Below are 12,220 nucleotides of genomic sequence, written 5' to 3' on the forward strand. Positions count from 1 at the left end.
ATGAGATTGATGCAGAATTGGCACTCACAGCTTTAGAGTTACTAACACAAGATTGCTGTTTTGTTGGAAGCAGCTGTGCATACATGGTCACTGGTCAGTACTGCTGCGGGACATAACCAATGTTGTTGTGAGGATAAGGGTTGTATTTGTGAATGAGTTAGGCATTTTCTTTCAAGGGAAGAAAGCTCCCCCCTGCAACTGGCCTCCCTCCTATGCTCCAGTCAGAAGGCATACTTTTTCTGACTGAGCATGGTGCTAATCACGCCAAGTTAGCGAATTTGATCCCAGTATTGGCCACTTTGTCAATTTGGGAAATATTTCTGCAGAAGGATGAGATTGATGCAGAATTCCCACCCACAGCTTTAGATTTACTATGACTAGTTTCCTGTTTTGTTGGAAGCAGCAGTCCATAAATGGTCACAGGTCAGTACTTCTGTGGGAAATGACCAATGAGATGCATTTAACCTTCTTTGTCCCAGTTCTACTTAAATGTGATGCAGGCTACAAGTCAGTTTGAAGATAATTGTCATATTCGTGAATTTCCTTCAGATCACATGTAGTTTTTCTTTAGGTTGTTGTGAGGATAAGGGTTTTATGTGTGAATGAGTTAGGCATTTTTTTTCCAAGGGAAGAAAAAATCCCCCTGCAACTGGCCTCCCTCTTATGCTCCAGTTAGAAATATGCCTCTCAGCTGGCCGGTTAGCTCAGTTGGTTAGAGCGTGGTGCTAATAACGTCACGGGTTCGATCCCCGTATTGGCCACTTTGTCATTTTGGGAAATATTTCTGCAGAAGGATGAGATTGATGCAGAATTGGCACTCACAGCTTTAGAGTTACTAACACAAGATTGCTGTTTTGTTGGAAGCAGCTGTGCATACATAATCACGGGTCAGTACTGCTGCGGACATAACAATGTTGTTGTGAGGATAAGGGTTGTATTTGTGAATGAGTTAGGCATTTTCTTTCAAGGGAAGAAAACTCCCCCCTGCAACTGGCCTCCCTCCTATGCTCCAGTCAGAAGGCTTACTTTTTCTGACTGAGCATGGTGCTAATCATGCCAAGTTAGCGAATTTGATCCCAGTATTGGCCACTTTGTCAATTTGGGAAATATTTCTGCAGAAGGATGAGATTGATGCAGAATTGGCACTCACAGCTTTAGAGTTACTAACACAAGATTGCTGTTTTGTTGGAAGCAGCTGTGCATACATAGTCACGGGTCAGTACTACTGCGGACATAACCAATGTTGTTGTGAGGATAAGGGTTGTATTTGTGAATGAGTTAGGCATTTTCTTTCAAGGGAAGAAAACTCCACCCTGCAACTGGCCTCTCTCCTATGCTCCAGTCAGAAGGCATACTTTTTCTGACTGAGCATGGTGCTAATCACGCCAAGTTAGCGAAATTGATCCCAGTATTGGCCACTTTGTCAATTTGGGAAATATTTCTGCAGAAGCATGAGATTGATGCAGAATTCCCACCCACAGCTTTAGATTTACTATGACAAGTTTGCTGTTTTGTTGGAAGCAGCAGTCCATAAATGGTCACAGGTCAGTACTGCTGTGGGAAATGACCAATGAGATGCATTTAACCTTCTTTGTCCCAGTTCTACTTAAATGTGATGCAGGCTACAAGTCAGTTTGAAGATAATTGTCATATTCATGAATTTCCTTCAGATCACATGTAGTTTTTCTTTAGGTTGTTGTGAGGATAAGGGTTTTATGTGTGAATGAGTTAGGCATTTTTTTCCAAGGGAAAGAGACTCTCAGCTGGCCGGTTAGCTCAGTTGGTTAGAGCGTGGTGCTAATAACGCCAAGGTCACGGGTTCGATCCCTGTATTGGCCACTTTGTCATTTTGGGAAATATTTCTGCAGAAGGATGAGATTGATGCAGAATTGGCACTCACAGCTTTAGAGTTACTAACACAAGATTGCTGTTTTGTTGGAAGCAGCTGTGCATATAGTCACGGGTCAGTACTGCTGCGGACATAACCAATGTTGCTGTGAGGATAAGGGTTGTATTTGTGAATGAGTTAGGCATTTTCTTTCAAGGGAAGAAAACTCCCCCCTGCAACTGGCCTCCCTCCTATGCTCCAGTCAGAAGGCATACTTTTTCTGACTGAGCATGGTGCTAATCACGCCAAGTTAGCGAATTTGATCCCAGTATTGGCCACTTTGTCAATTTGGGAAATATTTCTGCAGAAGCATGAGATTGATGCAGAATTCCCACCCACAGCTTTAGATTTACTATGACTAGTTTGCTGTTTTGTTGGAAGCAGCAGTCCATAAATGGTCACAGGTCAGTACTGCTGTGGGAAATGACCAATGAGATGCATTTAACCTTCTTTGTCCCAGTTCTACTTAAATGTGATGCAGGCTACAAGTCAGTTTGAAGATAATTGTCATATTCATGAATTTCCTTCAGATCACATGTAGTTTTTCTTTAGGTTGTTGTGAGGATAAGGGTTTTATGTGTGAATGAGTTAGGCATTTTTTTTCCAAGGGAAAAAGACTTTCAGCTGGCCGGTTAGCTCAGTTGGTTAGAGCGTGGTGCTAATAATGGCAAGGTCACGGGTCCCCGTATTGGCCTCCTTGTCATTTTGGGAAATATTTCTGCAGAAGCATGAGATTGATGCAGAATTGGCACTCACAGCTTTAGAGTTACTAACACAAGATTGCTGTTTTGTTGGAAGCAGCTGTGCATACATGGTCACGGGTCAGTACTGCTGCGGGACATAACCAATGTTGTTGTGAGGATAAGGGTTGTATTTGTGAATGAGTTAGGCATTTTCTTTCAAGGGAAGAAAACTCCCCCCTGCAACTGGCCTCCCTCCTATGCTCCAGTCAGAAGGCATACTTTTTCTGACTGAGCATGGTGCTAATCACGCCAAGTTAGCGGATTTGATCCCAGTATTGGCCACTTTGTCAATTTGGGAAATATTTCTGCAGAAGCATGAGATTGATGCAGAATTCCCACCCACAGCTTTAGATTTACTATGACTAGTTTGCTGTTTTGTTGCAAGCAGCAGTCCATAAATGGTCACAGGTCAGTACTGCTGTGGGAAATGACCAATGAGATGCATTTAACCTTCTTTGTCCCAGTTCTACTTAAATGTGATGCAGGCTACAAGTCAGTTTGAAGATAATTGTCATATTCATGAATTTCCTTCAGATCACATGTAGTTTTTCTTTAGGTTGTTGTGAGGATAAGGGTTTTATGTGTGAATGAGTTAGGCATTTTTTTTCCAAGGGAAGAAAAAATCCCCCTGCAACTGGCCTCCCTCTTATGCTCCAGTCAGAAACAGGACTCTCAGCTGGTCAGTTAGCTCAGTTGGTTAGAGCGTGGTGCTAATAAAGCCAAGGTCACGGGTTCGATACACGTATTGGCCACTTTGTCATTCTGGGAAATATTTCTGCAGAAGGTTGAGATTGATGCAGAATTGGCACTCACAGCTTTAGAGTTACTAACACAAGATTGCTGTTTTGTTGGAAGCAGCTTTGCATACATAGTCACGGGTCAGTACTACTGCGGACATAACCAATGTTGTTGTGAGGATAAGGGTTGTATTTGTGAATGAGTTAGGCATTTTCTTTCAAGGAAAGAAAACTCCCCACTGCAACTGGCCTCCCTCCTATGCTCCAGTCAGAAGCATACTTTTTCTGACTGAGCATGGTGCTAATCACGCCAAGTTAGCGAATTTGATCCCAGTATTGGCCACTTTGTCAATTTGGGAAAAATGTCTGCAGAAGCATTAGATTGATGCAGAATTCCCACCCCAGCTTTAGATTTACTATGACAAGTTTGCTGTTTTGTTGGAAGCAGCAGTCCATAAATGGTCACAGGTCAGTACTGCTGTGGGAAATGACCAATGAGATGCATTTAACCTTCTTTGTCGCAGTACTACTTAAATGTGATGCAGGCCACAAGTCAGTTTGAAGATAATTGTAATATTCATGAATTTCCTTCAGATCACATGGAGTTTTTCTTTAGGTTGTTGTGAGGATAAGGGTTGTCTGTGTGAATGAGTTAGGCATTTTTTTCCAAGGGAAGAAAACATCCCCCTACAACTGGCCTCCTGCTTATGCTTGAGTCAGAAACAAAACTCTCAGCTGGCTGTTTAGCTCATTTGGTTAGAGCGTGGTGCTAATAATGGCAAGGTCACGGGTCCCCGTATTGGCCTCGTTGTCATTTTGGGAGATATTTCTGCAGAAGCATGAGATTGATGCAGAATTGGCACTCACAGCTTTAGAGTTACTAACACAAGATTGCTGTTTTGTTGGAAGCAGCTGTGCATACATGGTCACGGGTCAGTACTGCTGCGGGACATAACCAATGTTATTGTGAGGATAAGGGTTGTATTTGTGAATGAGTTAGGCATTTTCTTTCAAGGGAAGAAAACTCCCCCCTGCAACTGGCCTCCCTCCTATGCTCCAGTCAGAAGGCATACTTTTTCTGACTGAGCATGGTGCTAGTCACGCCAAGTTAGCGAATTTGATCCCAGTATTGGCCACTTTGTCAATTTGGGAAAAATGTCTGCAGAAGCATTAGATTGATGCAGAATTCCCACCCACAGCCTTAGATTTACTATGACAAGTTTGCTGTTTTGTTGGAAGCAGCAGTCCATAAATGTTCACAGGTCAGTACTGCTGTGGGAAATGACCAATGAGATGCATTTAACCTTCTTTGTCGCAGTACTACTTAAATGTGATGCATGCCACAAGTCAGTTTGAAGATAATTGTAATATTCATGAATTTCCTTCAGATCACATGGAGTTTTTCTTTAGGTTGTTGTGAGGATAAGGGTTGTCTGTGTGAATGAGTTAGGCATTTTTTTTCCAAGGGAAGAAAACATCCCCCTACAACTGGCCTCCTGCTTATGCTTGAGTCAGAAACAAAACTCTCAGCTGGCTGTTTGGCTCATTTGGTTAGAGCGTGATGCTAATAACGCCAAGGTCACGTATTGGCCACTTTGTCATTTTGGGAAATATTTCTGCAGAAGCATGAGATTGATGCAGAATTGGCACTCACAGCTTTAGAGTTACTAACACAAGATTGCTGTTTTGTTGGAAGCAGCTGTGCATACATAGTCACGGGTCAGTACTGCTGCGGGACATAACCAATGTTGTTGTGAGGATAAGGGTTGTATTTGTGAATGAGTTAGGCATTTTCTTTCAAGGGAAGAAAGCTCCCCCCTGCAACTGGCCTCCCTCCTATGCTCCAGTCAGAAGGCATACTTTTTCTGACTGAGCATGATGCTAATCACGCCAAGTTAGCGAATTTGATCCCAGTATTGGCCACTTTGTCAATTTGGGAAATATTTCTGCAGAAGGATGAAATTGATGCAGAATTCCCACCCACAGCTTTAGATTTACTATGACTAGTTTCCTGTTTTGTTGGAAGCAGCAGTCCATAAATGGTCACAGGTCTGTACTGCTGTGGGAAATGACCAATGAGATGCATTTAACCTTCTTTGTCCCAGTTCTACTTAAATGTGATGCAGGCTACAAGTCAGTTTGAAGATAATTGTCATATTCGTGAATTTCCTTCAGATCACATGTAGTTTTTCTTTAGGTTGTTGTGAGGATAAGGGTTTTATGTGTGAATGAGTTAGGCATTTTTTTCCAAGGGAAGAAAAAATCCCCCTGCAACTGGCCTCCCTCTTATGCTCCAGTCAGATATATGCCTCTCAGCTGGCCGGTTAGCTCAGTTGGTGCTAATAAAGCCAAGGTCACAGGTTCGATCCCCGTATTGGCCACTTTGTCATTTTGGGAAATATTTCTGCAGAAGCATGAGATTGATGCAGAATTGGCACTCACAGCTTTAGAGTTACTAACACAAGATTGCTGTTTTGTTGGTAGCAGCTGTGCATACATGGCCACGGGTCAGTACTGCTGCGGGACATAACCAATGTTGTTGTGAGGATAAGGGTTGTATTTGTGAATGAGTTAGGCATTTTCTTTAAAGGGAAGAAAACTACCCCCTGCAACTGGCCTCCCTCCTATGCTCCAGTCAGAAGGCATACTTTTTCTGACTGAGCATGGTGCTAATCACGCCAAGTTAGCGAATTTGATCCCAGTATTGGCCACTTTGTCAATTTGGGAAATATTTCTGCAGAAGCATGAGATTGATGCAGAATTCCCACCCACAACTTTAGATTTACTATGACTAGTTTGCTGTTTTGTTGGAAGCAGCAGTCCATAAATGGTCACAGGTCAGTACTGCTGTGGGAAATGACCGATGAGAGGCATTTAACCTTCTTTGTCCCAGTTCTACTTAAATGTGATGCAGGCTACAAGTCAGTTTGAAGATAATTGTCATATTCATGAATTTCCTTCAGCTCACATGTAGTTTTTCTTTAGGTTGTTGTGAGGATAAGGGTTTTATGTGTGAATGAGTTAGGCATTTTTTTTCCAAGGGAAGAAAAAATCCCCCTGCAACTGGCCTCCCTCTTATGCTCCAGTCAGAAACAGGACTCTCAGCTTGCCTGTTAGAGCGTGGTGCTAATAACGCCAAGGTCATGGGTTCGATTCCCGTATTGGCCACTTTGTCATTTTGGGAAATATTTCTGCAGAAGCATGAGATTGATGCAGAATTGGCACTCACAGCTTTAGAGTTACTAACACAAGATTGCTGTTTTGTTGGAAGCAGCTGTGCATACATGGTCACAGGTCAGTACTGCTGTGGGAAATGACCAATGAGATGCATTTAACCTTCTTTGTCCCAGTTCTACTTAAATGTGATGCAGGCTACAAGTCAGTTTGAAGATAATTGTCAAATTCATGAATTTCCTTCAGATCACATGTAGTTTTTCTTTAGGTTGTTGTGAGGATAAGGGTTTTATGTGTGAATAAGTTAGGCATTTTTTTTCCAAGGGAAGAAAAAATCCCCCTGCAACTGGCCTCCCTCTTATGGTCCAGTCAGAAATATGCCTCTCAGCTGGCCGGTTATCTCAGTTGGTTAGAGCGTGGTGCTAATAACTAATAACGCCAAGGTCGCGGGTTCGATCCCCGTATTGGCCACTTTGTCATTTTGGGAAATATTTCTGCAGAAGGATGAGATTGATGCAGAATTGGCACTCACAGCTTTAGAGTTACTAACACAAGATTGCTGTTTTGTTGGAAGCAGCTGTGCATACATAGTCACGGGTCAGTACTGCTGCGGACATAACTAATGTTGTTGTGAGGATAAGGGTTGTATTTGTGAATGAGTTAGGCATTTTCTTTCAAGGGAAGAAAACTCCCCCCTGCAACTGGCCTCCCTCCTATGCTCCAGTCAGAAGGCTTACTTTTTCTGACTGAGCATGGTGCTAATCACGCCAAGTTAGCGAATTTGATCCCAGTATTGGCCACTTTGTCAATTTGGGAAATATTTCTGCAGAAGGATGAGATTGATGCAGAATTGGCACTCACAGCTTTAGAGTTACTAACACAAGATTGCTGTTTTGTTGGAAGCAGCTGTGCATACATAGTCACGGGTCAGTACTACTGCGGACATAACCAATGTTGTTGTGAGGATAAGGGTTGTATTTGTGAATGAGTTAGGCATTTTCTTTCAAGGGAAGAAAACTCCCCCCTGCAACTGGCCTCCCTCCTATGCTCCAGTCAGAAGGCATACTTTTTCTGACTGAGCATGGTGCTAATCACGCCAAGTTAGCAAATTTGATCCCAGTATTGGCCACTTTGTCAATTTGGGAAAGATTTCTGCAGAAGCATGAGATTGATGCAGAATTCCCACCCACAGCTTTAGATTTACTATGACTAGTTTCCTGTTTTGTTGGAAGCAGCAGTCCATAAATGGTCACAGGTCAGTACTGCTGTGGGAAATGACCAATGAGATGCATTTAACCTTCTTTTTCCCAGTTCTACTTAAATGTGATGCAGGCTACAAGTCAGTTTGAAGATAATTGTCATATTCGTGAATTTCCTTCAGATCACATGTAGTTTTTCTTTAGGTTGTTGTGAGGATAAGGGTTTTATGTGTGAATGAGTTAGGCATTTTTTTTCCAAGGGAAGAAAAAATCCCCCTGCAACTGGCCTCCCTCTTATGCTCCAGTCAGAAGGCATACTTTTTCTGACTGAGCATGGTGCTAATCACGCCAAGTTAGCGAATCTGATCCCAGTATTGGCCACTTTGTCAATTTGGGAAATATTTCTGCAGAAGCATGAGATTGATGCAGAATTCCCACCCACAGCTTTAGATTTACTATGACTAGTTTCCTGTTTTGTTGGAAGCAGCAGTCCATAAATGGTCACAGGTCAGTACTGCTGTGGGAAATGACCAATGAGATGCATTTAACCTTCTTTTTCCCAGTTCTACTTAAATGTGATGCAGGCTACAAGTCAGTTTGAAGATAATTGTCATATTCGTGAATTTCCTTCAGATCACATGTAGTTTTTCTTTAGGTTGTTGTGAGGATAAGGGTTTTATGTGTGAATGAGTTAGGCATTTTTTTTCCAAGGGAAGAAAAAATCCCCCTGCAACTGGCCTCCCTCTTATGCTCCAGTCAGAAGGCATACTTTTTCTGACTGAGCATGGTGCTAATCACGCCAAGTTAGCGAATCTGATCCCAGTATTGGCCACTTTGTCAATTTGGGAAATATTTCTGCAGAAGCATGAGATTGATGCAGAATTCCCACCCACAGCTTTAGATTTACTATGACTAGTTTGCTGTTTTGTTGGAAGCAGCAGTCCATAAATGGTCACAGGTCAGTACTGCTGTGGGAAATGACCAATGAGATGCATTTAACCTTCTTTGTCCCAGTTCTACTTAAATGTGATGCAGGCTACAAGTCAGTTTGAAGATAATTGTCATATTCATGAATTTCCTTCAGATCACATGTAGTTTTTCTTTAGGTTGTTGTGAGGATAAGGGTTTTATGTGTGAATGAGTTAGGCATTTTTTTTCCAAGGGAAAAAGACTCTCAGCTGGCCGGTTAGCTCAGTTGGTTAGAGCGTGGTGCTAATAACGCCAAGGTCACGGGTTCGATCCCCGTATTGGCCACTTTGTCATTTTGGGAAATATTTCTGCAGAAGCATGAGATTGATGCAGAATTGGCACTCACAGCTTTAGAGTTACTAACACAAGATTGCTGTTTTGTTGGTAGCAGCTGTGCATACATGGCCACGGGTCAGTACTGCTGCGGGACATAACCAATGTTGTTGTGAGGATAAGGGTTGTATTTGTGAATGAGTTAGGCATTTTCTTTCAAGGGAAGAAAACTACCCCCTGCAACTGGCCTCCCTCCTATGCTCCAGTCAGAAGGCATACTTTTTCTGACTGAGCATGGTGCTAATCACGCCAAGTCAGCGAATTTGATCCCAGTATTGGCCACTTTGTCAATTTGTGAAATATTTCTGCAGAAGCATGAGATTGATGCAGAATTCCCACCCACAGCTTTAGATTTACTATGACTAGTTTGCTGTTTTGTTGGAAGCAGCAGTCCATAAATGGTCACAGGTCAGTACTGCTGTGGGAAATGACCAATGAGATGCATTTAACCTTCTTTGTCCCAGTTCTACTTAAATGTGATGCAGGCTACAAGTCAGTTTGAAGATAATTGTCATATTCGTGAATTTCCTTCAGATCACATGTAGTTTTTCTTTAGGTTGTTGTGAGGATAAGGGTTTTATGTGTGAATGAGTTAGGCATTTTTTTCCAAGGGAAGAAAAAATCCCCCTGCAACTGGCCTCCCTCTTATGCTCCAGTCAGATATATGCCTCTCAGCTGGCCGGTTAGCTCAGTTGGTGCTAATAAAGCCAAGGTCACAGGTTCGATCCCCGTATTGGCCACTTTGTCATTTTGGGAAATATTTCTGCAGAAGCATGAGATTGATGCAGAATTGGCACTCACAGCTTTAGAGTTACTAACACAAGATTGCTGTTTTGTTGGTAGCAGCTGTGCATACATGGCCACGGGTCAGTACTGCTGCGGGACATAACCAATGTTGTTGTGAGGATAAGGGTTGTATTTGTGAATGAGTTAGGCATTTTCTTTAAAGGGAAGAAAACTACCCCCTGCAACTGGCCTCCCTCCTATGCTCCAGTCAGAAGGCATACTTTTTCTGACTGAGCATGGTGCTAATCACGCCAAGTTAGCGAATTTGATCCCAGTATTGGCCACTTTGTCAATTTGGGAAATATTTCTGCAGAAGCATGAGATTGATGCAGAATTCCCACCCACAACTTTAGATTTACTATGACTAGTTTGCTGTTTTGTTGGAAGCAGCAGTCCATAAATGGTCACAGGTCAGTACTGCTGTGGGAAATGACCGATGAGAGGCATTTAACCTTCTTTGTCCCAGTTCTACTTAAATGTGATGCAGGCTACAAGTCAGTTTGAAGATAATTGTCATATTCATGAATTTCCTTCAGCTCACATGTAGTTTTTCTTTAGGTTGTTGTGAGGATAAGGGTTTTATGTGTGAATGAGTTAGGCATTTTTTTTCCAAGGGAAGAAAAAATCCCCCTGCAACTGGCCTCCCTCTTATGCTCCAGTCAGAAACAGGACTCTCAGCTGGCCTGTTAGAGCGTGGTGCTAATAACGCCAAGGTCATGGGTTCGATTCCCGTATTGGCCACTTTGTCATTTTGGGAAATATTTCTGCAGAAGCATGAGATTGATGCAGAATTGGCACTCACAGCTTTAGAGTTACTAACACAAGATTGCTGTTTTGTTGGAAGCAGCTGTGCATACATGGTCACAGGTCAGTACTGCTGTGGGAAATGACCAATGAGATGCATTTAACCTTCTTTGTCCCAGTTCTACTTAAATGTGATGCAGGCTACAAGTCAGTTTGAAGATAATTGTCAAATTCATGAATTTCCTTCAGATCACATGTAGTTTTTCTTTAGGTTGTTGTGAGGATAAGGGTTTTATGTGTGAATAAGTTAGGCATTTTTTTTCCAAGGGAAGAAAAAATCCCCCTGCAACTGGCCTCCCTCTTATGGTCCAGTCAGAAATATGCCTCTCAGCTGGCCGGTTATCTCAGTTGGTTAGAGCGTGGTGCTAATAACTAATAACGCCAAGGTCGCGGGTTCGATCCCCGTATTGGCCACTTTGTCATTTTGGGAAATATTTCTGCAGAAGGATGAGATTGATGCAGAATTGGCACTCACAGCTTTAGAGTTACTAACACAAGATTGCTGTTTTGTTGGAAGCAGCTGTGCATACATAGTCACGGGTCAGTACTGCTGCGGACATAACCAATGTTGTTGTGAGGATAAGGGTTGTATTTGTGAATGAGTTAGGCATTTATTTTCAAGGAAAGAAAACTCCCCCCTGCAAATGGCCTCCCTCCTATGCTCCAGTCAGAAGCATACTTTTTCTGACTGAGCATGGTGCTAATCACGCCAAGTTAGCGAATTTGATCCCAGTATTGGCCACTTTGTCAATTTGGGAAAAATGTCTGCAGAAGCATTAGATTGATGCAGAATTCCCACCCACAGCTTTAGATTTACTATGACAAGTTTGCTGTTTTGTTGGAAGCAGCAGTCCATAAATGGTCACAGGTCAGTACTGCTGTGGGAAATGACCAATGGGATGCATTTAACCTTCTTTGTCGCAGTACTACCTAAATGTGATGCAGGCCACAAGTCAGTTTGAAGATAATTGTAATATTCATGAATTTCCTTCAGATCACATGGAGTTTTTCTTTAGGTTGTTGTGAGGATAAGGGTTGTCTGTGTGAATGAGTTAGGCATTTTTTTTCCAAGGGAAGAAAACATCCCCCTACAACTGGCCTCTTGCTTATGCTTGAGTCAGAAACAAAACTCTCAGCTGGCTGTTTAGCTCATTTAGTTAGAGCATGGTGCTAATAATGGCAAGGTCACGGGTCCCCGTATTGGCCTCCTTGTCATTTTGGGAAATATTTCAGCAGAAGCATGAGATTGATGCAGAATTGGCACTCACAGCTTTAGAGTTACTAACACAAGATTGCTGTTTTGTTGGAAGCAGCTGTGCATACATAGTCACGGGTCAGTACTGCTGCGGACATAACCAATGTTGTTGTGAGGATAAGGGTTGTATTTGTGAATGAGTTAGGCATTTTCTTTCAAGGGAAGAAAACTCCCCCCTGCAACTGGCCTCCCTCCTATGCTCCAGTCAGAAGGCATACTTTTTCTGATTGAGCATGGTGCTAATCACACCAAGTTAGCGGATTTGATCCCAGTATTGGACACTTTGTCAATTTGGGAAATATTTCTGCAGAAGCATGAGATTGATGCAGAAT

At 42.5% G+C, this 12,220-nt stretch overlaps 2 non-coding genes across 2 annotated transcripts; both read left to right on the forward strand.

The window, feature by feature from the left end:
- The first annotated feature begins 1,765 nt into the window (after positions 1–1,765).
- Positions 1,766–1,839, forward strand: TRNAI-AAU (transfer RNA isoleucine (anticodon AAU)). Its single transcript has one exon. It is a non-coding gene; the product is annotated as a tRNA-Ile (tRNA).
- Positions 1,840–8,921: 7,082 nt separating this feature from the next.
- TRNAI-AAU (transfer RNA isoleucine (anticodon AAU)) lies at positions 8,922–8,995 on the forward strand. The gene has a single exon. It is a non-coding gene; the product is annotated as a tRNA-Ile (tRNA).
- The last annotated feature ends 3,225 nt before the right edge of the window (positions 8,996–12,220 follow it).

This window comes from Ambystoma mexicanum, chromosome 1p, assembly GCF_040938575.1.
Source record: "Ambystoma mexicanum isolate Mex_15411 chromosome 1p, UKY_AmexF1_1, whole genome shotgun sequence".
Lineage (NCBI taxonomy): Eukaryota > Metazoa > Chordata > Amphibia > Caudata > Ambystomatidae > Ambystoma > Ambystoma mexicanum.